The sequence below is a fragment of the Kogia breviceps genome, chromosome 15, assembly GCF_026419965.1.
Source record: "Kogia breviceps isolate mKogBre1 chromosome 15, mKogBre1 haplotype 1, whole genome shotgun sequence".
NCBI classification, from domain to species: domain Eukaryota; kingdom Metazoa; phylum Chordata; class Mammalia; order Artiodactyla; family Physeteridae; genus Kogia; species Kogia breviceps.
This window is the reverse complement of record NC_081324.1, coordinates 84,526,027-84,549,611: the sequence shown is the minus strand read 5'-3', so window position 1 is coordinate 84,549,611 and position 23,585 is coordinate 84,526,027. Positions and strand designations below refer to the sequence as shown.

The 23,585-nt window shown below is 58.0% G+C and overlaps 1 protein-coding gene across 24 annotated transcripts in view; it reads left to right on the top strand.

The window, feature by feature from the left end:
* The window catches only part of NCOR2 (nuclear receptor corepressor 2), a 224,278-nt gene that overhangs the window by 10,088 nt on the left and 190,605 nt on the right, over positions 1-23,585 (top strand). For 23 of the 24 annotated variants that reach the window (XM_067015116.1, XM_067015113.1, XM_067015121.1 and 20 more), the window contains exon 2: positions 20,605-20,651. The exons of the other annotated variant lie outside the window; for it this stretch is intronic. The gene's annotated coding sequence lies outside the window, so the exon portion shown is untranslated. The remainder of the gene's footprint in view (positions 1-20,604; positions 20,652-23,585) is intronic. 24 annotated transcript variants of the gene reach the window in all.

Genomic DNA, 23,585 nt, shown 5'->3' with positions numbered 1-23,585 from the left:
GTAATGAGTTAAGATGGGGTCATGCTGGAGTAGGGTGGCCTTAAATCCAGTAGGACTGGTGTCCTTATAAGAATAGAAAGTTGTGTGAAGACGGAGGCAGAGAATGGAGTGATGAGTCTACAAGCCTAGGCTTGCTGGCTAGATCCATGGAACAGACTCCCTCGGAGCCTCCAGAAGGGACCGCTCCACCTGACACCTTGATTTCAGACTTCTGACCTCCCTAGCTATGAGAGAATAAATTTGTATTGTTTTAAGCCCCCTAGTTGGTGATAAGTTGTTATAGCAGCTCCAGGAACCTAATATAGCTCTCATCATCACTTGCTTGGACTATTGCAGTAGCCTCCTCACCAGTAAGCCTGACCATCTGTTCCCCACATGGCAACCAGAGGGTTTTCTTTTAGGCCTGTCTCTCTTGTGCTCAGAGCCCTCCCGGCTTCAGGCAGCATAAAAGCCTACTCTTTATCTTGCTTACAAGTCCCGCACAGTCTGTGTGCCCCCCACCCCCCCGCCCCCCAATTCCCTTTCTGATCTGCTCCCTTGCTCACACTCTGTACCAGCCACACTGACCTCCTTGTTGAAATTTACCTGACATGTGCCTGCCTCAGGATCTTTGCACTTGTTCTGCCTGCAACACTCTTCCCCCAGGTGTCCGTGTGACTTGCGTCATTTCTTTGCCATCTTTGCTCAGATGTCACCTTTTCTGTGGGTCCTTCTCTGGTCAATTAAATGTACCTTCTCTGGTACAATTAAAATTGTACCCTCTCCTCCTCAAGCCCTCTCCTTCCCTCCTTCACGTGTCTCCTTCTGATGAACTGTGGTTTTATCTGTTTAACTTGCTGTGGTCTGTCATCCCTGCTAGAATACATGTTCCAGAAGGGCAGGGACTTTGGTCCACGTTCCCTGCTGCATCGCCATTCTAGAACAGCTCTGGACACACAGTAGGTGCCCGATAAATGTGTCGAATGTCAGGTTCTGGCTGGGCATGGCCTGACCTGGCATCTCAATGCAGGATGTCTTGGGATCCCAAGTTGTCTGCCTTTCCCTGCCTCTGATACCTTTTCCCTCACCTGTGGCCCTCCTCAGACCCCCAGAGGTCGCTGGGCCTTCAGCTGCTCCCTCCCTGTCTTTCCTGTGGGTGGTCATGACGGTCCTGGCTACTTCAGGCCTCAGTTTTCCCATCCACGAAATGGGCACAATCAGGTTGCTCGTCTCTCGAGGCTGTTGGGAGCCTTAAGTGAGGTCACGCAGGACGGGGCTTGCTGCCTGACACTGAGAGCACGAAGAAAGACTTCAATCCGATGGGCGCTTGGTGGCGGTGGTGTCAATTTGCTGTGCTGGTTTTTAGAGGAAGGGTGAGACATCATAGCCAGATGACTCCAGGTGCCTGGGGGACTTTAAGCCCGTGTTCCCTTAGGCAGGTGGCCTCTGGATGCTCTTGTGGCCTGAGACGTCTCCTTCCTGGCCCCATGCGCCCGTCCCCTCCATCACAGGAAGGGAAGCTCTGCAGGGTCCGAGGGGGCATTCCCAGGGCCTGTGAGGCCCGTCTGTTGTTTGCTGAGAGAGAAGACCCCAGGTAACTTCACGAAACCCAGGGGCAGGAGGGACCCTTCTCCCTTTCTTGGGCTGGGTTCTTCTTTCACTCTGTGCCTCAGTTTCTGCATCTGTAAAATGGGGGTAAATGTCCTCCCTGCCTCCTAGGGGAGTGGGCTGGATTAGGGCAGCTGGGGTGGCCTCTGTGATGGTGACCTGCCGTGGACAGGTTGTGTGCAGGCCATCTTCCTCCCCACCTTCCTTGTCTGGTCTCTGGGCAGGGCTGGAGGCCGAGCTGACAGAGGTTTTATGGGCGAGCTCACTCCGTGTTTGTTGTACGTTAGCTCATCGAAGCCCCGCGGTAACCAGAGCCCCACAGTGACCACAGTGACAGTTGTGGCCAGAACTGTTAATTTCCCTGTTTAACGATGGGAGAATCAAGGCACAGAGCGGTGATGTCATTGGTTCAGGGCACACGGCTTGTAAGCGCTTTCCTTGGTGGGTGGCTGCCACGGGCAGGACCTGGCCTTTCCTCCTGTCTCCCTTTCCCGTGCGCTGTGGATCCCCGGGCAGGGGGGTCGGCCTACATCCACCACGTGCGCAGCCCTGGGCACCTCAGCTCACCTCTCTGCCCTGGCCTGGCCTGTTTCCCTCGAGGTCACACCCCCAGGCTCCCCGCAGGCTCCTGGGCTCTGCCTTGCAGGAAGCTGACCCCGCTGTCTAGACTATAAATAGCAGCCGCAGCGGCGGGCAGGAAGCTGCATCTCATGGCACCTGGGCTCTGGCTGCTGCCCCCTTGCTGCGGCACCTCCTGGAACTGTGCTTCTCCCAGTGGGCATGCCGAGGCGGAAGCGTATGTGCACCCCAGGAGCTGCTCTGCAGGTTTGCTGTGTGACCTTTGGGCCCCCGTTGCCCTCTCTGTGCCCCTGAGCCCCTGGCCATGTGTCCGGGATGCCTCTGAGCTCCCCGTGCTGTAAAGAGCGCCTCCACGGTGTTTGGGTGGCAGCCAGGGAGGTGTGGAGGGTTTGGTGGTTGGTCTGACACTGGGGGGACGGGTAGTGTTTTCCTTGGAGGGGAGGTAAGAGGGAGGCGGGCAGTGAAGGAGCCTGGGGAGGGGAGGTGGGCCCTTTCCAGATGCAGGGTGCGAGGGGTGTGGGGGAGGATGAGGTGGAGCTGCCTGGAGGGTCCTGGACTGGGAGGCAGGCCGTGGGGTGGGCACTGGGCCTTTGAGACCCATCTTGTTTACTGGGTTGCTGTGTAATTTTTGTACAGCCTCTCTGGGCCTTGGCATCCTCCTCCCAGACTTCCTGGCAGGAAAGAGACGCACAAGGGTTTTGAAGCAAGGAGAGCATTTCGTCGTGTCCTCTATCAGCTTTCGCGTTGCGATGGCTATTATTGTTAATATCATTATCTCGTCGCAGGGCAGGTTTCACCTTGTCCCTGTCCGTACTGCCAGGTCCTTGGAGACCCGGCTCTTGGGCAGGGGTCAGTGAGGTGTGGTCGTCAGCAGCCATGGGGGGAGGGTGCTGACTCACACCAGGGCCGCCCCTAGTGGCCGTGCTGCTGGGCACATGGGGTGGCCTCTGCTTCCCCGGTCCCTGCTCACCACCCGTCAGCTGCGTGGTGAGGGCTTGGTCCTTTGCGTGCTTTTTCCAAGCATGAGTGTCGTGCTGCCGGTCAGTTGAAGCTTGCAAAGCCTTCCGTTTCCCCAGAGATTTTGTGCTTTGTTGGTGCCAGTGGCATTCTTGACCTAGGATGCAGGGACACGCAGGTTTCAATAGGGCGTCTTCCCTGTTACGGATCTTGCTGGAGTCGGGGATGAACGATAGGGCGATTTGTGACTGGTCCCCAAAACCCACAAAGGTTGCCCAAGAAAACCGGTTGATGAGTTATTTGTTGTCATCTTAGGGAAGGGAAGTCTCTAGCGGTAAAGCCACGGGGCTCTGCCTGATTCCCGTGTTCATCGAAGGCTAGACTGGGCACCCTTGGGGTATGTATTCACCGTACAGATGACAGAACGGGGCATACCTGTTCTTGCTCTGTAGGAGTGGAGAGACCGAGTCACGTGGACCCAATACTTGCCTGCTGGAGCTCAGGGTTTGTGGGGTGGGCCTTTGGAGCAGTTCCCTCAAGACCTGGAGAGTTCTGTAGCCTGTGGGAAGGAGGCTAATGGTCTCCTCCAAAGATGTGCACGCCCCTAAACCCCAGGACCTGTGACTGTGCTAGGTTACATGGCAAAGGGGAATTAAGGTAGCAGATGGAATTAAGCATGCCAGTCATTTGACCTTGAGGTGGAGGAAGTTATCCTGGATAATCCTGGTGGGCTCGCAAAGGTCCTTATATGGAGGAGGCAGGAGATTTAGTCCAAGAGATTTGAAGATGCTGTGCTACTGACTTTAAGGATGGAGGAAGGGGCAAGGAGCCAAGGAGCGCAGGCAGCCTCTCGAAGCTGGAAGAAACAAGGGATGCGGGCTTGCCGAGAGCCTGCTGCAGGAACACAGCCCAGCTGCCAGCCCGATTGTCGCCCCGTCAGATCCATTTCAGATTTCTGACCTCCAGAACTACGAGAGAAGAAATCTGTGCTGCTTCAGGCCACCGCGTTTGTGATCATTTGTTACAGCAGCAAGAGGAAACTCAAACAAGAGCCCTCATCTTCCCTGAGACCCCTAGCAGCCAGGTGCCACCTGGTCATTTAGACCGCGTGTGTCCCTGCAGCCAGTGACCTTGGAATCAGGTGACCGCTCCGTGGCTTGCCCTTGCCCAGGGGCTATGGGTGAGGGACACGGAGTGAACAGAAGGTCGTGCAAACTGTGAAGGGCTGTGCTGGACAAAAAAAATGAAATGCAAGAAAAAAAAAATCTAGAAGTAGACAGAATGACCATTTGGAGGTTTTGGAGCAGGGAGGGAGTGGTGTGAAGTTAGGGATGTTTGTGTGTTCATTTTTCCTTCATTCCTTCCAATCCGGTGGGGGTACCTGGCTCCAGTGAAGGGCCAGAGGGGAAAAAAAACGTGTCCCCAGCCTGTCTGCCCGAGCCATGACGAGCCACTGATGATTCTCTTGGGTGGGGTCTCCCTAGGGGCAAGTGCACCACATTCTCCGAGCAGACGGGCCATGCCACATGCTGCTTCCTTCCCGGCTTTATTGAAAAGAGGAAGAAAATGGCCCACGCCTTCGGCCCGAAGGCCTCTGGGCCCGAGGTCCAGAAACCTGAAGCCTGCAATTAAATGAAACTGGATCCTTAGGTGGGGAGAGCTTCTCTCGCCTGAAGGGGAGGCTCTGGAGACCAGGCCCTGGGGAACCACCGCTCGTGGATAGGCTGTATGGGGTCTGGGGGGGCAGAAAGGCTGCCACGGGGAGACGGTGGGAATGTTCTAGCCAGCCTGAGTCCAGGAGGCTGGGCTCTGGGCCACCAGCTAAGGTGGCGGCTGCCTTTTATTTAAAAAAAAAAAAAAATTAATAAAAATTACAGGTGACTTTCTGGTCATTTGAGTTTCCTCCCCAGAGACTGCCACCTCTCTGCTGGACTTGTGCTCGTCTAAAGGTGTTGTCACACTTGCACGGGCCTCTGCATGGTTTCCTGCATGGCCTGGGGCCCCCGTCTCATCTCCAGGCTGGGAAGATGCACGTGGCCACGTCTTTCTGTGTTTGCCGCTCTGCGCTTCGCTGTTGGAATGGAGCCTCAGGACTCTGCCGGGTTTGTAGGTCAGAAGTGGTCGGATATTGACAGCTTTTATATAACTCAGCTTGGTAATTTCCTCTGCACGTGGAGACAGGCAAGCAGACTGGACTGGTTCCGGGCGGGGAGTCTGGTGGCGTATCCCTCCTGGCCTCTTTCCAGCTGTGAGTGGTCCCTCTGTGCCTCAGTTGCCCTATATGGAAAATAAGGACTGAAATAGTACCTATTTTCTAGGATCCTTTTGAGGATTAGAAGTGTAATACACAAGGCTAATAGTGTAGCTATTATTGTTATTTAAAAAAATTCCCTGGCGGTCCAGTGGTTAGGACTCTGTGCTCTCACTGCCGAGGGCCTGGGTTCCGTCCCTGGTCGGGAACTGAGATCCCTCGAGAGCTGCGTGGTGTGGCCAAAAAAAAAAAAAAAAAGAAAAAGAAAAAAGGATTTTGCGACGTGTTGGTGCAGTTAGAGCTAGTGGATGAATTTTAACTTCTGTAGAGATAGCAGGGGATACAGGACACGTGATTGGTGTATTCCCCAGATACCGCTTGGGTTGATTGACGTGTTGGGAGCTTCTCTGAGTGCTGCCAGGGGCTCACGTGCTCTTCTCCACGTATTCCGCGGGGTGGGACTGCTGGCTTGTGGCTCTTCCAGCCGATGCTGGCAGGTTCTGCAGGGGCTCCCCTGGCTGGCCCTCTGCGGTGGGGTGTGAGATCTCCCCACGGCCAAGGGCTTGGGTAGGGCGCATGGCTCGACAGCTGCTTTACGAAAAAGACTTTCTTGATTTTCAGAAGCAGAACCAACCTGTTCTCTGTATTTTTATTTTATTTTATTTTATTCTATTTTATTTTATTTTATTTCATCTCATTTTATTTATTTTTGGGCATACCACATGGCAAGGGTCTTAACCGCTGGACCGCCACGGAAGTCCCTGTGTTTTCTAGAAAGTGGAAAATTAAGACACACACACACACACACACACACACACACACACACACACACACACAAAATACAATCATGTTCTCACCCCGCCAGAGAGAGAGACTGTTGGCATCTTGGTGTCTGTGGGTTTTGATGGAAAAGGACCAGCTCAGACCTTTGCTGCCTGGAAGTGACCATGGGGAAAGTTCGGGAACGGGAAGCTATCTAGATTCTGCAACCCGCACTAGACCCGGTGGGTCGGAATCCTCGGGAATGGGGCAGGTAATTGACGGCTCTGAGGTGGGGCTTCGAGTCAGCTGGACCCGGGACCTTCCTCAGCCCTGCAGTTGTTGTGTGACATTGGACACGAAAACCTCAGCCCCGTGATCTCGTCCCCTTGCAGGGTTTTGTGCAGCTCTGCACACTGTAGGTGCTCAGTGAAGCAGGATTTCTCAGCCTGGGCATTGCTGACGTGTGGGCTGGATACTTCTGTTTTGGGGGCTGTCCTGCGCGCTGTAGGATGTCTGGCAGCATCCCTGGTCTCCACCAGTTGTACCCGCCACCCATTGTGACAACCAGGAATGACCGCAGACATTGCCCAGGGTCCTCTGGGGGGCACAGACACTCCCCAGGACGCCTGTGGTACATGAGGGCTGTTAGGAGGGCAGAGAGGTCCCGTGAGGGAGTTTTCCTTGGTGTCTGTGTCCAGCATGTAGATTTTGTTCATTCGGGTGTGCTCACTGGGTACCTACTGTGTGCCGGGAGCGGTCCCAAGTGCCAGGATGTGGCTGGCACCACGCCAGACATGAGCAACCCCACCCAACCCCCCGGCAGGCACAGACGGACACTGCCCACCCGTCCCGGCTTGGCATCTACATATGGTGGTGACTTGAGGCCCATGGCTGCCTCAGTCTCCTCATCTGTGAAGTGGGGGACGTGTGGCCCCGAGGGTTGCGGGTGATCCTGCGAGGAGCTCTGTCACCTTCGTGGGCTGGCTGTTTCCTTTCCGGGCCTCAGTTTCCCCATCTGGAGAGCGGCATTCATGGTAGCACTTGCCCTCTGGGAGGCTGTGGGGATGAAAAGTCCCTTTGCCCGGGCACGGGGCGCACAGTAGGTGTTTTGTGACGGTGAGCGGGTGACCTGTGTGCACAGACTTGGAAGGCCAGTGTGTGCACACACCTGCCCTTGGGGGGATGCTGCAGTGGGCCGTGCGGGGCTGGGGCTGGGGCTGAGGCTGGGCAGGGTGTCCTCTCCATGCCGGGCTGTGCAGGTGGGGGTCTTGGCTGGAGGGGCTCAGCTGCCCCCCTCCCCAGGTCCCCGAGGAGCCGGCTCAGTGGAGATCCCTAAGGCGATTAAGTGGGTTCATTTGATCCTGAACGTGAACCTGAGCAGGCGGCTTATCTCCTGGAGATGAAAGCCGGGCTGGCGAGGAGCCACCTGGCCCAGGCAGGGAGTGCGGGATTTTCTCCTCCACCCACTGCCCAGCCGGGGCCTGTGCTGGGGGCCTTTTGCCCCACCCTCCTCCGGCCCCTTCAGCCACATGCGATGATGGACGGAGGGCCGGGTGCTTTTCCGGGTCTCAAAGCGGCAGGCACTTGCCGTGTTAATTCGTTTGATCCTCTCAATCTTGCGAGCTAGCAGCGATCGCATCATCACTTTCCCTGTGTTACAGGCAAACAGCTAAGGCTCAGAAAGGTCGGCTAACGTACCCAGAGCCACACAGCATCCTGACAACCCCTGACGATATTTACAGCGTGTACTTGGAAAATCCCCTTTACTCCTTTGGCACTGAAATTCCTCCTGAATACGGTCTTGACTTTGCACAGAATTAACACCGACAATAACAGCAATCAGTGTACACTGTAGTATAAAAGGAAACGGGAGGAAGTGCTGCTGGCTCCCACTCAGAGTGAGTAAGTGTCGATGCGATGCAAGTGAGATCAGAAGCGTTTCGGTTCTGGAAACACATGAAAGTGATGCTGAAGAAAAAGCTAGTGTCTGGATCGGTTCTGGCAGGTTTTATTTTTAACGGCCAGGTTATTTGAAAATTGTGTGGAGAGGGTGACTTTCGTGGCGTGGGACTGTCCCACTGGCTGAGTGCCAGCCACAGGACAGCCAGAAATATCCCTGCCAGTTTCTGAGATGTTCTAGGGTGGGGGCCCTGCCTGGGAGACCCCCTTGGCCCTAACAGCACGAAAACAACAATATGCTGTTAGTGGGGGGGTGGGACCCCTGTGGTCGAGACCCTCCCTGCTTTCCCAATGGCAGACCAGACACTGTGGTCCCCCTCCCCGCTCTGCTGTCTGCCTCGGCACCCACACAGCCTCCTCCTGGCCCCTGAATCTATCCGCCCTTGTCCCGGCTGCGCTCTCCATGCTGCAAGCAAAGGGATCCTGTCCGAAGGAGAATGAGATTCTTCAGCTCCTCGTCTCACACTCTCCCTTTCCTTTTTCCTCCTCCTCTGAGAACAAACCCGGAGGCCCCAAGGGTGCCAGGGAGCCGCTCACCCCCACTGACCCATCTCCTGGCTCTCGCTCCAGCCACATCCCTCCCCACCCCGGCCTCTGCACTCAGCTGCCGCACTTGCTGTTCCCCCACCGGGGATGCTGTTCCCTGTGATCGGCATGGCGGCTGCCATCAGGGCTCAGCTCCGATGTCACCCTCAGGAGAGCCTCCTGGCTGCCCAATCGAGCAGCACCCGCACCCCCCACAGCCACTGTCGCAGCCGCCCCCACTTAGGTCCGTCGTTGTTGGTTGATGAAGTTCCTCGGTTGATTCCTTCCCCTGTTGTGTTGTCAGCCTTCCAACATCAGGTCACTTCCGAGGAAGCAGGAGTCGCCTCTGTCTTGTCCGCTGCTAGGCCCCCAGTGCCTGGAATGGTGTCAGGACGTAATAGGGGCTTGGTCAGTTAGTGTTGACGGCTGATGGGTCCCTTGGCAGCGAGACCAGGCCTGGCCTGACCTGGAGGAGGGGGAGGATGGGCCCTGGACACAGGTCCCTTGTCCCTCAAGTGGGTTCTACCCTGTCTGGAACTGACCAGACCAAGGGGCCAGCCCAGGGTAGGGTGGGTGCCACTGACTGCTATTTCCTGCCCAGGAATAGAGGCCCTTAGGGGTCAGGGTAGGGGTGGGGTCAGTGCGGCGACGTAGCCCCCAGGATTCTTCTGGCAGAGTCTGAAGACATTTCATTTATCCCAGCCTGGAGGAGGTGTCACAGGCATAGCGGGTTGACGCCAGAGATGCTGTGAACGTCCTGCAGTGCACGGAGCAGCCCCACAGTGACCAATGATCAGGCCCAAGCGTCTTGAGCGTGAAGACCGGGCATCGAGCCTTAGGGACTCACATCTTGATTGTGCCCTGGGCGGGGGAGGGCAGGAACGCCTGGATTCCCTTTGCATGCCGGGTCCGTGTTTCTGCGGTCCAGAGCGTGCTCTCCCCTCCCCTCCCCCCGGGCACCTCCCTGATGGGGCGCTGGGTGGTGGGCGAGGCTGGCTGTGATCTAGAGGCCCTGGGGCCAGTTCACGGCTCGCCTAGTGGCTGTCCTGTGCCCCGGGTCCCCCACCTCCACTCCACCACAGAAGCAGGAACTTTCCAACACAGAGCCCGGCTGTGAATCGGTGCGGCTCGCTCTGGGCGGTACGTGGGGCCTCTGGGGCTGTTTTCAGTTTCTACCAAGTTTCTCACGGTGACTCAGTGTTGCCCCCCGGCCCGGTGACCCTGGCTTCTGAGCACCTGCTGAACTCCTGTGGGACATCACAAAGAGCCGGCTTTGAGGCTGCCCTTTGCTGGGTGCTTTGGGCCTCAGTTTTCTCATCTGTGTAGTGGGAACAGCGAGGGAGATGTTACGGGTGTTTTTACTGTCATCAAACAGTGGACCCCAGGGGCCGCATGTGCCCAGGGTGTGCGTGGAGGGCAATGATGTAGGCACGAGGGGGTGAAAGCTGGGAGACGCTCTGGGGGACTCACACGGGGGGGGGCCGTGCCCTGTATCCCCTCCAGCTCTGTCCGTGGAGGATCTGGGTGGAGGGCCGTGTGTCCAGGGGATTCTGTTCTCCATGACAGGCCAAGCCCGGTCGGGGACGGTGGCCTACGTCTCTCACTGGGTCGTGCTTCAGAGGCTGGGGCGGGGGTTCTGCGCCCCAGGTAGTCTCATCATGACCTGGCTCAGGGCTTGAGCCTGGTGTCCTAGGTGCTGAGGGGCTGGGCTTGCATCCCTGGGGAGGCGGGCTGGTGAACCCTGATGGCGAGCTAGCACCGAGCACCTGCCGTGTGCCAGACTGTATATTTCCGCACAAAGTAGCCCTGGGCATCACCCCCATTTTACAGATGGGGGAACCTAGGCTCGGAGGAGCAAGGTGACGGCCTCAGGCTTAACAAAATGGTGGAGCTGGGATTTGTGCCTGAGCCGTCCCGGTTTTAACTCCCCTGCTTATCACCTCCACCTTACAGCAGAGGAAACAGCCTCAGAATTTAGGCACCGGCGTGGGCTCGCCCAGCTAGAACCTGGTGCAGCTGGGATTGGGTCCGGGTCTCGGGCCAGATCCTGGGCTGCTGGGACTCTGTGTATGGACTCCCTTGCTGGGCCTCTCTGTCCGCATCTGTGCAGGGTGGGCTGGTCCCCCTGGTGCACGGGTCACAGAGGCTGGGGTGGGCCCGGGGCTGGTGTTGGGGAGCGGGCGTGTGCAGAGAGAGGCCTGTCGGGGTGGGGGAGGAGTGGAGTGTTCCGGTAGTGTGCAGAAGTCCTGATCTCCCTTCAGGACCAGGTCAGCGGGAACCACCCCTCCCGCCTGGGATGCTGGACTCATTGGACTATCCCCTGGGCCCCCGGTGACAAATCTCTTTCACCATCTCTTGACCCAGACAATTAATTGCTTCTGGCGATCAATCACTGGTTCCATGACACCCCTGCTCTCCCAGGCAGCCCCCGGCCCTGCCCTGCAGCGACTCACGGCCCAGACCCTGCTCTTGGGCAGGGAAGCCTGGGGCGGGGGTGGGAGGCTCTGCAGTGGTTTTCCCTTCTGGCTGGCCATCAGGCAGCCTCCTCCCGGGGGAGCCCAGCAGCTGGCATTGTAGGGCCCTTGGCCTGTGCTCCAACAGGGTGGAAACTGAATTAGCTTTACAGAGAGCCCATGATGGGGCCTCTGAGGGACTTCCAGAGGCTTCTGGAAGTTTCCACCCCGTGCAGTCCCCCGTGCCCCATTCCCAGAAAGCCCACTGTCTTATCTCCCACCCCTCGGGGGACTCTCAGGCGGAGGTGATGTGTGGTTACAGTGAACGCCTGTATGAAAGTCTTAGCTGTGGGAGCCCTGGGTACACTTTCTTGCCTCTCTGCCTCACCGCCCCATCTGTAAAACGGGGAGAGTCATAGTAACTCACGTGGACGGTGGTTGTAAGAATTAAACCAGTTAGTAGTTTACAGGGCTTAGCACGGTGCCCACGCAGTGAAAGCCTCAGGGGAGCTCCAGGTGTCTGCAGCTGGCGACGCTGGTGGTGGACAGACAGGTAGACGGACAAATGGCTTCTCCGTGCTGCCGCCTCGGGCCTCCGCAGGCCTCGGAGCGAAGCCCCTGGCCCTCCCGGCCTGATCTGTGCTGCCTGCCCTGACTTGGCCTGTGCTGGGCCGGGAGCCAGGCTGCCGACACCCGTGTGGCCCGAGCCCCCGTCTGCCCCCCTCCCCTCCAGAAACGGTCGATATCCTGGCTCCTTCCTGGCGTCTAATTGCTCTTGTCGGCTGCTGTCTCTGCAGATGGCCCCACGCCCCGTCGCGAGGAGGCGGGCGGGAGGTTTCTGAGAAGTGTGTTCTGGGGCCAGATTGAGGGTGGAGCGCGGGGGGTGGGGGGGGATGGGGCAGCCGAGGGCGGACGCCCGGGCCCCCATCTCCCTGCCCCTCCCTGGCTGTGCCATCTCGGGCAGGTCGCTGAACTCCTTTGGGCCTCAGTTTCGCCATCTGTGAAATGGGGTCAGGATAGATGGCCCAGGACCTGGCACACGGTGACTGTGTGTGCAGCAGGGGCTATTATTACTGCTGCGGTGACCATCGTGGCGGTTTTGCCTGTGATCGGCGCAGGTCTCTTTTGGGAGCCCGGGTAGGTGGTCTTGGGGGCTGGGGCGCTTGCGGGCAGGGCTCAGTGCTGCCTCCTCCTGACTGTGCGCCCCCCTTGCATGGACCTGAGCCCCCTGGAGTGGGGCCGTGGCCCCCATGGTTGCTCGGGCTGTGCCCCCTTTGGGTGGGACCACGTGTCGCCCTCCGTTGGGCCACAGCCCCTCCTCCCCTTTTGTCCTCCCCCCAGCCCCTGTCCACTCACATCCACACTGGCTGTGGCCTTGGCCTGGCTGCGCCACTGCCCCGCCCCCATGCCCCGGCAGTCGCTGGCTGCCGCAGTCTGGTGGGGAATCGGAGACCTGGGTGAACTCTCCATGATTGCCTCTCTGCAGCTTCAAGGAGAGCCGGCCTCAGCTGTCACTTGAGAAGGAAAATAAAATATCCCAGTGGCTTCTAAGTGGAAGAGCTGCCTCCCTCCCTCTCTGGCTGTCTGGGCTGCTCGCTACGGCAGTGACAGGGAAGGGTGACACCCGGTCCCAGGGGACTCGGGAGACTTCCCTGTTCGTCGGGTGTGAAGAGACGTGTCTGGCAGACCCGGGCAGCTCTGGGAGGGGTGTTAGGTCCCCACACACCCTAACGCCTCGGGGCCCTGGCCTGCTCCTGCCCCGGGTGCCTGGGTCACACTGTACCTGAAGTCCCCAAATCCAGCCTGCAGGGATGGCTTCCGGAAGTTACGCCCGCCCACCGGGGCGATGCCCGGATCTGCGGGATCGCGTTTAGGGCGTCTGGACAACACGTTTCGTGGCTTGCTCATCTTGGCCTCGTATGGTTCACACTCTGCCACGTGGAGGCTCATGTGGGCATCACTTCCCTTTCCTCAAAGTGGCGGGCATTGAAGCAGCCCCCGGGCCCTGGGTGATTTTGTAGAACTTGACCTGTGCCCACTGCGGGGCTTTGAGATGGGAAGGCAGGGGCTGCAGGTGGAGGAGCATCTTTTCTCCAAGGCTGGCTCGGGGACCTGGTTCCAGCCCTGAGGGTGCCGGGCAGGGAGGGACCTTGCCCCAGCTTCCCGGGCTCATTGGCAGATTGGTCGAACTTGACCTGTGCCCACTGAGGGGGTGGAGATGGGACAGTGGGAGCTGCAGGTGGAGCGTCTCCTCTCTGAGGGCCGGCGGCAAGTCTCCTGGGCTGGCATGGCAGAGCCTGGCAGGGGACCCTGCCCTGCGAGGAGGTGATGACTGGGTAGGGAATTTGTGGGTTAGTTGTGGCTTCTGCTTCTTGTCAGGCGCTGGCTTCTGGCCTCTGCACTGACTGGGGAGAGAATCGTGGAGAAGCCGCCCCCCGGGGGTGGGGTGGGGAACCACGGAAGCGGGTGGCAGCCTGGCTGTGCAGTCCTCTCTTGGAGCCTCAGTCTGTCCATCCGGGAAATGGGTAGCAGCAGCTCAGGAGGCTGCGGGGAGGGCTAAGTCGGGTTACTGCTGCCCGGCTCAGGTCTGAGAACACAGGGCAAGGGTACCACTAACAGTAACGGCGCTCAGCCCCGTGTGCTCGGTTAAGGCCGCCCCGGTGCCCATCCTGACTTCTCTCATCGGCTGTATAACCCCTGGGACAAGTGACTCAACGTCCCCAAGCCTCACTTTCCTCATCTGTAAAATGGGGATAATAGAACAACCTGCCTGGGGACTTCCCTGGCGGTCCAGTGGTTAACACTCCACGCTTCCACAGCAGGGGCACGGGTTCGATTCCCGGTCAGGGAACTAAGATCCCGCATGCCATGCAGCGTGGCCAAAAAAAAAAAAAAAAAAAAATGCTCTGTAGACTTAAAAAATAAATAAATAAATAAATAAATAAAATAAAATAACCTACCTGAAAGGTTGTCGGGAGTTAAATGAGCGTGTAAAGGCTCGGCTTGGTGTCCTCACGGGAGTAACTAAACGCTAGTTATGGCCACTGTTATTATTGCCATTGTTGTTGGTTTTGTGACTGCAGCCAGATTGCATGTAGCTGAGTATGAGGGAGTGAGGGCTGCCTGGAGGAGGAGGCTGTTGGGCTTGTGAGTGTGGGTAGGACTCGCATGGGTATGGGAGGTGCATGGGGGGCTTTTCAGCGGTGGGGAGTGCGGGCATTGGGTGAAAGACGGCAGGCAGGTCCAGGCCTCCCCCATTGCCTTCTGTGATCCTGGCCCCACTGTGCGCTGGGCACCGTGTTAGGTCTGTTGTGAGTCGGCTGGGCCCACTGTGTGCCAAGCCTTCTCTCAGCCCTGCTGTCAGCTGCACCTCACAGCGTTGGTCCTACTGTGCTGAACCCTCCTCTGTATGCAGTCTCTTTTACTCTGAGCCTCACCCTGCTGTTCCCACTGGGCATCTGCCTTCGCGTCTGGCCTTGTGGCTTCAGTGAGGGATAAGGCAGGCCCTTTCCTGGAAGGCTCAGGGTCTGCTGGAGGTGGCCAGGCAGAGCTTTGGGGTGAGGTGGAGGTGAGGGCCAGGATATGACTGGACTAACTGGAAAGGCTTATTCATCGAGGGGAGGGGAGAGGACATCATAAGCTGGGCTTTGAGGGATGTGTAGGAGTTCTTTGGAGAGAAAACTTTGCTGTCACTTGTACCAGGGCAAGTTGTGGGCACAGACCTGTCTGATACGGGTCGGTCTGTTTGGCTGTGAAATGAGCACATTGGGGAGGAATTTGCCAGGGTCCCTGGGAGTGGGGGTGGGTAAGGGGATTCAAGAAAGGGTTCATGTCCCAGCTTTTTTCTTTTGCTTCCAGCTGAGAGACTTGGGACAGGTGACCATTCCATGCCTCAGTTTCTCTGTTTCCCCATTTCTCTTGGAGTGTTGCTGTGAGGGTCCTGAAGTGGGGAGATGCAGAAAGTGCTTACTGTGATTAATAAGCTTGTTGAGGTCTACGCCGTGCCAGGCACCGCTCTAAGGGGCTCTGCTGTATTAACTCATTTAATGGTCACAGCAGCCCTTCGAGGGGACACTGTTACCACCCCTCAGTTTATAGACAGCGAAATAGAGGCACAGGGAGATGAAGTGACTTGGGTGCCCAGTGCAGGAGTGGCCGAGCTGGGGCTGGCACCCCGGCTGCCTCCGTCGCTGCCTTGCCCATCATCTGCAGGCACTGCGGGGGCTCCATCAACACCCCTCTCCTTCTCACACCTCGAAAGTGTGCCTCCTGGGGCCCTGCCGAGGGTACGGCGCACGTGGCTGGAGGCCCAGAGGAGGCTGGGCTGGGAGGGAGGATTTGTTCTGAGCCCTGGCTTGTGCAGTCACTTTTAGCAACCTGCCCAGGGAGCAGGTAGAGGCAAAGGCCTGGTGTTGCTAGGACCTCAAGGGGCCAGCGGGGTCGGGGCCTTGCCTCTGGGTGGCTACGGCACAGCCTGGTGGGAAAGGTTTGGAGGTACTGAGGTTCAACTACCAAGCACTTGCCTGGCTCTGAGACTGCAGCCCTCAGGTTCTGACCTTAGGAGAGACTCCAGTGCAGAGAGAGGCTGAGGCTTGGCTGGGGGAAGAGGACACCACCTCCATGGAGCCTACAGGGATTGACACGGAAGTGTCCTCCCTGGCCATGCCTCACACTGTGCCACTTGGTTATGTGTTAGAGCCGAACGTGCCCCTCCCCTCCCGAGGCCTCGCCCTGGAAATAAAATCCAGGCCAGTATCGCCGCCCCCCCCACCCCCTGCCTTGCCCCATCCGCCACTGCTTCCAGTTTAGCTGGGTCCCATCTCCAGGCCTCTGCATTTGCTGTGCCTTCCTCCTTATCTCTTCAGCCCTGGGCTCCAGTGTCACCTGCTGGGAGACCCTACCTGTCTTCTAGTCCTCCCCCCATCCCCCGTCATGCCTGTCATTCATTGCAGTTTTATGCTGGTTTATGTCTGTTACTTCAGTCACTGCCCTTTGACGTCGTCTTGCTCTATTCTTTTTTATTTTATTTTATTTTTAAATTTTTGACCTCGCCACACAGCTGTGGGATCGTAGCTCCCAGACCAGGGATCGAACCCTGTGCCCTTGGCAGTGAAAGCTTGGAGTCCTAACTACTGGACCATCGGGGAATTCCCCATCTTGCTCTTTTCTTGATGTATCTGTGTGGCGTCTGAGTGTGGGTAGGTGTGACCGTGTCCCCCGAGGACCCTTGTCTTTCGTATTCATGGCCCCATCCCCGTGCAGGGGCTCTGTCAAGCTTGTCAGCTGGCTGAAGGTTGATGCTGGTATCCCAGTCAAAGCTGGACAGCTCTCTCTGGGTTTGAACCCAACTGGCTCTGCCCTCCTGCACCTGTGTGGCCTTAGACTTCTAGTTTCCTGTCTCTGAGCGGGGTGGATGGACACTTTGGGTCAGCCTCTGTGGCTGGGGTAATCTGGGTGGGCTTCCCGGAGGAGGAAAAAGGCAGTGTTATGCTGGTGCTGGGAAGGCAGAGGAGGGGGTGGGAGGGCAAATGGCAGAGTTGAGGGCCAAAGCTCGGAGGGGGGCCTGATGGGGTTTGTCTGGGGGCTTGGTGCCATGTGGGGGCAGGTCTGTTGAAGTGCTAAAGGGAGGGTTACCGAGGGCCTGGGGGAGGGGAACCCTTGGAAACCGTCCTCTTTCCTGTATCTGCTTGGCTGAGAAACCAGTCTGGTCAGCCCCCCTTCCCTTCCCTCCCCCACTCTCTCCCCCAGGGGTTGGGGGAGAGGAGGATGGGGCCGGGCACGGCGCGGTGGCGCGGCGCGGCGCGGCGCGGCGCGGCGCGGGGCGCTGGCCCCCCCGCCCAGCCTTCCGGGGCCAGGCGCGCATGCGTGGGCGTGTGTGGAAGCACAGCGCGCGCAAGCGTGCGTGAGTGTGAGCAAGTGCGTGAATGAGGCCGTGAGGATGTGCGTGTGTGACTGAGGATGTGCAGGAGTGTGGGCACGGAGTGTGGCTGAGACCTTGAATGAGAGGGTCTGCTCCCTGGCTTGACCCCCTTGCACAGGGGTCAGAGCCGCCCCCCTCCCAGGAGGCCCAGGGACTCGGGGACCTTCTGGGCCCACGGAGGTCCCACTGGGTGCAGCTCTGCTCAGGGAGCTGTTGAGCGCCCTCCCTGCCGGGGGCGCCCGGGGTCAGCCTGGGAGCGGGCACCTCCCCACTCCTGCTCTCCTTGTTCACGCTCAAGGAGGGTCCCCCACCAGTGCCGTGGCTCCCGAGGCTTAAAGAGCTCGGACCTGGGTTCAAATCCCGGCTCTTTCCCTTCCCTCCCTGACCTGCAGTGAGTTACTGCTCAGCATCGGCTTCCTGGCCTGGAGACAGAAGCCCGCATACCTCCCTCCCTCCCGGGATGGTTACCGGGGAGGCGACTGGAGTACAGAAAGGCCACAGGCAGTGTATGTGGTTCTCCTTCCCTCCCCCACCCAGAGCTGTCGCTGTCCAAGTCGGGCGCCCAGCACAGCCGCCAAGGCTCCTCTTCCATCCCTCGCCCGCCTGAATTCTACTTGCAAAATGCTCTCCATCCCATCCACTTGTCCTGCTTCCACCCTCACCCATCCTCCACTCCACAGCCCGAGTGCACTCTCCAGATTCCGGTGGGACTTGTCCCTTCTCTGCATGCGAAACCCTCCTAAGGGTCTCCCTGCCCCCCGGGAATAAAATCCCACCCAATCGGAGGGGCCCTGCGGCGATCAGTCCTGCCCACCCCGGCGGCGTTCACACACCCACTCACTGCGCTCTTCCTTCCAGCCTCCATGCTGGGATCAGCGGTTCTCTGCCCGCATCCCCCATCCTCTCGCCAAGCGCACCTTTCACCTTCCTCGGTGGAGCACAGCGTGGCTGTCGCTTCTCCCGGGAAGTCCCCAAGTTTCCTAGGCTGGGAACTGCTCTCTGGACCTGCGTGTTGTCGGCATTGCTGGGAGATGCTCTGTATGGGGCCGGCCCAGGCCGGCCTTGACCTCACGCCATCAGGTGCTCCGTGTCCTTTGGGGGACTGCAGGGGGGACTGGCTGGACCTGAGAGAAGGTGGGAAGAAGGTGGGGTCTGATCTCCCAACCCTTCCAAAGTGGTGCCTGGGGAGGGCGCCCAGCCACCTGACCCTGCCTGAGCCCTTTGCAGGACCTGCTGCAGGCGGCTGGCCACAGAGGCTTCTGGGAGGCTGGGATGGCGATGGAGACATGCCTGGGCCTCCCTGTTTCCAGCCTTCCTGCAGGGCCCTGTCTCTGGAGCTGCCGCAGATGGCAGGACAAGTGTCAAGGCTGGAGGCATTGTAGCGAAAAAAAACTTAAAAAGACGGGAAAGAAGGGGCAGGATCCTTCCCCATGAGCCGCCTGCAGCTGTCCCTTTTAGGGCTCCTTGGGGTCTTGGAGCTTAGCTGCCAGCCCCTGCCTTGGGGTAATATAACGCCCCGCAGGAATCGAGTGCTGCTAGCGAGCCCACGCTGGCTCTGCAAGCACTTTACCTCCACTGCATCCCTGTAAGGTCGGTGTTTTTAATGTATCATCGTTCCCATTTTTAAAAATTAAAAAAAGTTTTTTTGGCCACGCCATGTGACTTGTGGGATCTCAGTTCCCCAACCAGGTATCGAACCCAGGTCCTCGGCAGTGAAAGCGTGGAGTCCTAACCACTAGACCACCAGGGAAGTCCCCGTCATTTCCATTTTAGAGATGAAGAAACTGAGGCTCAGAGAGGTGAAGCTACTCGTCCCAGGGTGCACAGCTAGGAAGGGCAGAGCACAGATTTGAACCCAGGGAGCCTGGGCCCAGAGCCTGAGCCCTGCGTGCAGCTGCCTCAGCCTCGTGAGAGCCGGAAGCCGCAGCTCCACTCGCCTTTGATCTCTGGGTGGGGGCAAGGGTTGCAGAAGGGGTTCCCTAAATGTCCACTCGAGGCTGAGATGTTTGCCAATGGACGGGTCTTGGAGACAGCCGTGGGGAGTGGGCCTATTTTCTGGATGGGAAAACCAAGGTCAGAGACTCCAAGGTCACAGCCGACAGTAGAGGAGCTAGGACCACAGCCAGGGTTTTGATCTCTCTCTGGTGGTCTGCCCATTACTATTTGTTTACTTGTTCTTTTTCTTGCAGAAGCTAACACGATAAAGAACGCATAGGGACTTCCCTGGCTGTCCAGTAGTTAAGACTCCATGCTCCCAATGCACGGGGCAGGGGTTCAATCCCTGGTCGGGGAACTAAGATCCTGAGTGCCGCACGGCACAGCCAAAAAAAAAAAAAAAAAAAAAAAAAAAGCATAAGCACGCGGCTGCAGATTAATGAATAATTGTTAAGGAGTCACCGTGCGGTCTTCTCGCCAGAGGTGATTAACACCCTAACCTTTGTGGGAATCATCTTTTTGTTCTAGTGTGACTGCCCCTGCAGACCTCTCTACTCGTGAAAGTCGAGTCTTACCAGTCCCAGAATCTTATAAATGCAGTCCTCGTGTGTGCTTAGCATCTGAGTGTGACATCCCTCCATGTGGTTGTGTGTCTGTCGTTCGTTCCATTTTATTGTGGGGTAGTATTCCATGGTATGGATGTACCGCTCTTTGTTTATCCCTTCATCTACGGATGGAATGTGTTCAGTTTTTTGTGATTATGAATAAAGCTGTTATGAACATTCATGTACACATCTTTGCATGAGCATATGTTTTCATTTTTCTTGGGTAGATACCCAGCAGTGGAGTTGCTGGGTCGTCTGGTCACCCAAATGTATGTTTAACTTGGTAAGAAGCTGCCAAACTGTTTTCCAAAGTAGTTGCACCGTTTTGCCTTGAAGTAGTGATGTCTGAGAATTCCAGTTGCTTTGCATTCTCGTCCACACTTGGCATTGTCTGTCTTATTTTAGCCATCCAGGTGGGTGTGTAGTGGTCTCTTAGTTTGCGCTTTCCTGATGACTAATGATATTGAGCATCTTTTCATGTGCTGATTGGCCATTTCTATATCGACTTCTGTGAAGTTCTATCAAGTCCTTTTGCCCATGTTTCTATTGGGTTGATTGGCTCTTATTTATTTTATATACTGGACACTAGTCTTTATTGTGCTGGTTTTGACTTTGAATGGTGACTCAGACATTCTTGAATGAGAGTCGTAGGCCCACCCCTCCATGGTGTCACTTACTGACTTTTCATAGGGTCCCCTGGGAAGTTAATGGGGGATTTTCACAGCGACAGTGTGATCTGGGCCCGGGGTCCCTTGGGGGCTTTGCTGGGGTGTGGGCTGCCTTTATAACCACATAGTTCGGATTGGGATCCCAGCTCTGTGACTTCCTAGCTGTGGGACCTGGGGCGTGAGACTTTGACTCTCTGAACCTCAGTTTCCCCCTCTGTCAAATGGGGGAGCAGTACCACCTCGTGGGGTTGTCGTGGAGAAACGCTTGGCCTGACGTACACGGTGCCCCAGGTCCAGGCCAGTGGGCCTTGCCGTCTCTACCCGCACATTGATTGGCTGTACCTTAGCTCATTCACGGGGATGCTGCGATCCTTGCTAACAAGACCCGTGTTTTCCCCTGCAGGTCCCCCAGAGTCTTTGAGGACACAGCGTTGCTGGTAGCTGTTCCTGGTAGGTTCACATCTATCCCTCCTTGCTGTCTCCAGCGGATTCATATTGCTGGGACCTTCTCGTGGGCCGGGGGTCGGCAGTTGCTGGGATGCCAGGTTCTGCTGGCGGGTGTGACGCTGGGCTCTGTGTGGCCTTGTGGGGTGGGGGTCTGGGCAGCAGTGTTGCCCAGGGTGGAGGCTGTGGCTTCCCCGGGCTGGGGTACTTTCTGGCTGAGTGCATTGATGTGCAGACGGTGCCTGGGAGGAGGGCTTGTCCCAACAGTGCAGCTGTGTGACGGTGGGTCTTCTCTGTCTCTGGGGTTCATGGCCGCATTGCTTCTGTGCCCTGAGGGTGGGCTGCAGGCTCAGAGAGGGTGGAGCCTGTGTGCTGGCCCTCGAGTTGGCATGTTGGACGTCGGAGGAGGCCCTCGGGCCGGACACCTGTGTGCCACCGTGGTCGCCGTGCCCAGCGGGAGAGCCGGGGTTGCAGTCCCGGCACGGCCACTTTCATGCTGGGCGCCCAGGACAAGTCACTCATCTCCCTGTGCCTCCATTTCCCTGTCTGTAAACTGGGGTGATGAGTGTCCGCTCGTAGGGTTGCTGCGACAATTAAATGAGCTGGTATGGAGCAGCGCCTGGCACAGAGGAGCTGCTCAAAAGCCCATCAGCACAGTGTTTTTCATGTCACCGTGTTTTGTGACCCTCACAGAGATGCTCCAAGATGGGCTGTTATCCTCATTTTATAAGTGGGGAAACCGAAGCACACATGGGCCACCTGTGCCATGTCTCAGCTGGAAGCAAAGAGCTGGGGCTAATTCTCTGACTCTCCTAGGGAACCTGGCAGATTCCTCCCCAATGCACCCATTTTACAGCCAAGCAGACCGAGGCCCATGTGGGGCTGGTCTGTGCCCACTGCCCTCCCTGTCCCCCCGCTGACCTGGTACATCTGATGTCAGGGGTCTCCCCCGAAAGCTTCTTCATCGGGGGAGTGGAGAGCGGTCCTAGGGGCACTGGTAGAGTTTGGGGTGTCAGGGAGAGGGAAGGCAGTCCAGGTGAGGGTCAGTGGGGTGGGCACAGGCTTGTTTTTTGATTTTTGTTTTTTTGCGGTACGCGGGCCGCTCACTGCTGCGGCCTCTCCCGTTGCGGAGCACAGGCTCTGGACGCGCAGGCTCAGCGGCCGTGGCTCACGGGCCCAGCCGCTCCGCGGCACGTGGGATCTTCCCGGACCGGGGCACGAACCCGTGTCCCCTGCATCGGCAGGCGGACTCCCAACCACTGCGCCACCAGGGAAGCCCAGCTTGTTTGTTTTTTGTTTGTTTGTTTTTGTTTTGTTTTTTGGGCCACGTGGTGCGGCTTGTGGAATCTTAGTTCCCCGACCAGGGATCAAACCTGGGCCCCAGCAGTGAAAGTGCCCTGGAATTCCCAGCACAGGCTTGGAGGAGGGGATTCAGGTACTGGCCTGGCTGGTGGTGGAGGGAGGCATCTTTTCTTTTATATTCTTTTCAACCAGGAGAGGCAAGTGGTCCCAGGCAGGGACCCTGGAGCCTGGCTGCCTGAGCGCGTATCTCTGTCTGCCGCTTGTTGTTTGCATGACCTTGGGCAGGATCCCGAGCCCCCCGGTGCCTCAGTTTCCCCATCTGTAAAATGGGCGTGGAATCGAATCCCCCCACAGAGCTGGCGATTGTTGCTAAGATTTTTGGTTTCTGTATTTTTGCGGAAGCAGCCGGGAGCCCTGGCTGAGGAGGGAGCGGAATCTGTGGGTCCCCTCCCTGTGTCTTGTCCTTGTCCCCCGGGGACAGGGTGACCAGCTGACCCAGGCCTGGGAGAGGCAGTCGTGTGGCCAGAGACCCCTGTGGGTGTGGTGAGGAAATGCCCCACCCCCAGCCTTTGGAGAGTCAGGCAGTTTTGGGGAAGCAGAGGAAGCACGTCTGGAGGGCATGTGGGGGGCCTGTCCCCTGTCCGTGCCAGCGAGGAAGGGCTGGTCAGTGGGTGCAGCTGCTGGGGCGCAGGCACTGGCCCCCCACAGATGACGGCTTGACCCCTTCCTGGCTCTGTGTCACCGAGCACTGTTCAGCTGCTGGCGCTCGGGACACGGGGCGTGGGCTGCTCTGAGCCCCAGTGCTTAGTGGGTAGGAAGCACTCACGCAGCGCTCCCAGCATCTTTCTTTACCTCTTACCGACTGAGCTGTTCTTCTAGGGCTGGGAAGGGTTGCCAGCCGGGCCTGGCCCCAAGGAGGGCCGGAGGAGGGTCTGAGGAGCCCCCAGCCCGACCCTTGGCGTCCACGATGGGGTCGAGATCTGTCACTTTCTGCTCAGCGACTTCTGACTGCTCTTCCCTCATCAGGGCCACACCAGTGCAGTCGGGACTGGGGGGCAGTGTCCTGGGAGGGACCGTGGGGGGAGGTGGTTACCTGTGCAGGCCCATTCTGCAGAGGGGCGTACTGAGGCCGAGAGCTAGGAAGGGGCCTCCCTGAGGCTGCAGGGCCGAGAAGCAGGTTGGGGGCGGGTTTCAGTCCTTGTCTGTGACACCCAGCCCTGGACGGGCGTCCTGGGTCTCTGGGGTGGTTTTGCAGTGGGCGGGCCTCCGGCAGACCTGGGTGCAAATCCCAGGACGCTGAGACACTTCTGTGCCTTGGTTTCCGCATCTGTCAAATGGTCGTCCTCCAAGGATTGCTGAGGGCACTGCTGAGCACGTCCTGGCTCGGGACTGGCTGCTATCGGGACATTCACTGAACGATTCTTTCTAAAGCACCTACTGTGCGCTGGGCCCTTTTCTGGGTGCTGGAGATAGAGCTGGGAATAAGCTGGACAAGAATCCCATCCTCCCTGGGTGAGGCAGACAGCTCACAAGTCAGATACGTAGTGTGTCCTTCGGTGGGGAGGGCTGGGGTGAAGAACCAGCAGAGAGGGGGTTTGGGGAGTGTGTGGGTGGTCTGGGGGGTTGCAGTTTCCAATG